Raw genomic sequence first — 1,848 nt, forward strand, 5'->3', positions numbered from 1 at the left:
TCGCGAGTTAAATGATTCAATTCTCAAGTTTTTCAACTTTGGACAGGGAGTTTTGTAACTGTTTCGCAAGCAAGGTTTACCAATGAGTTACCAGTGAAATTTCACTAGTAAGGCTTCCCAGTGAAAATTTACAGATCAGCTTTTTAAAGGACATTTTTTGGGACATTTGTTTTAAATGTCTCCCATCTTCTCTTAAACCCTTATTTTAATGCTTCAATATCAAAATCCAACTAATTTCAACTGTTTTACATTCCATAAACATCTCTAAGGTAATCTTTAAATCTTTTAATTGATTTTGATCCTTAGATTATGTTTTTAAGGGATTTATGTTCATAGTTGAGATTTTCTCAAATGAGGATTGAAAAACTTAATTTTTGTCAATCTTTTTTTATTGAATTTTGTTTTAAATGATAATTTGCTTTGAATGTTGGCCCCTTATGGCAAAAATAACATGTATTTAGGCAAGTTTTTCATATGTTCATGCATTGTTTAACATACATGTGTAGTGTGTGCACTCTAAGTGTTTGATAAAATGCCCAAATGACATTTTCTTGTTGTTTTGAACTCCGATGAGTACCAATTTTGGGGATCACCATATTATTCATGTTTATCATGTTTTGGTCATTGGTTGTGTGTTTAACACACTTTGTCCTGTGAGTTCTTGCTTATGCATTGGTCATGCATCTCACAAGCACACTAGATGCACCTTTGCTGCACACACTCTAACACTTGACATGTTTTGCATTCACTCATGCTAGTTAAGTTTTTTTAGACCTTTTAGCACATATAACACGTTCTTGTGTCTATGTCATACCTTGGTCTATACTTTGTTTCATCATCCCTAGCATTTCATGTTTACTTTATGCTTTGTAGCATTATGTCTTTAAGATGTTTTATTTTTTATTTGAGCTTCATTTTCTCATTCATCTTACACCCCTCATGCATCATCTTTTACCCTTGTTCATATCTTCTTTTCTTTCCCTCCTTCCTCTTGATTCTTTTGTCTATTCGTGACAAAAAGGGGGGAGAGTATACTAGAGAGTATATCGGAGTATATCGTCATTTCTATATGACTCATGTGCACATTCTTAGGGGGAGAAATTCGACCTCATGCACATTCATAGGGGGAAAAGCCATAGGGGAGATGCATTTACCAAGGAGAAGAAGACATCCTTTTATGAGAAAACCTTGTTTTGTCTTGTTTTACCTTATGCTTGTTTTCTCGTTACTTTATGGTGTTTTAAGTTACATTTAGTATCTATACTTTGTTGCCCTCATCGCATCGTGCTTATGTGTTAGACATACATATATCCTTATGTTATTGTGCTTTATTGGTTACATGTTCAGATGATCATTTGCTTTGCTATATGATCATTGTAGTCATTTTCAAATGACTGCTTTGTGTTTGATCAAGTTACTCATATATTTTACATCATTTTTACTTGATCACTTTTTACTTGTTACATTATACTTTTCATTTTATCACTTGATTTACCTTGAGAGTCTAATCCAAGTTCATCACAGGTTTTAGATTTAGGTGTGAGTGAGTTTTGTCATTATTTCCAAACTCACGTTTAAGTTTAGAGTCTGTTATAGGGTGTTTTGTCATAGAATAGCCAAAAGGGGAGATTGTAAAGCTGTGATTTATAACTATCTTTTATGTTGGCTTTATTCTATAACAAAAAGTGTTGTAATTGCTTTATTTTGTTCTTTGTATTTTGTATGATTTTATTGTATCGGGTTTAGTATTAAGTTGGTGAAGAATCGAGTATAAAATGAAGAATCAGTGGATTTCGCGAGTGTCTCGCTAGAAGCTTACTCGCGAAATAGCCACAAGAGAAGCATATG

This window comes from Castanea sativa, chromosome 12 (genome assembly GCF_040712315.1).
Source record: "Castanea sativa cultivar Marrone di Chiusa Pesio chromosome 12, ASM4071231v1".
Classification (NCBI taxonomy): domain Eukaryota; kingdom Viridiplantae; phylum Streptophyta; class Magnoliopsida; order Fagales; family Fagaceae; genus Castanea; species Castanea sativa.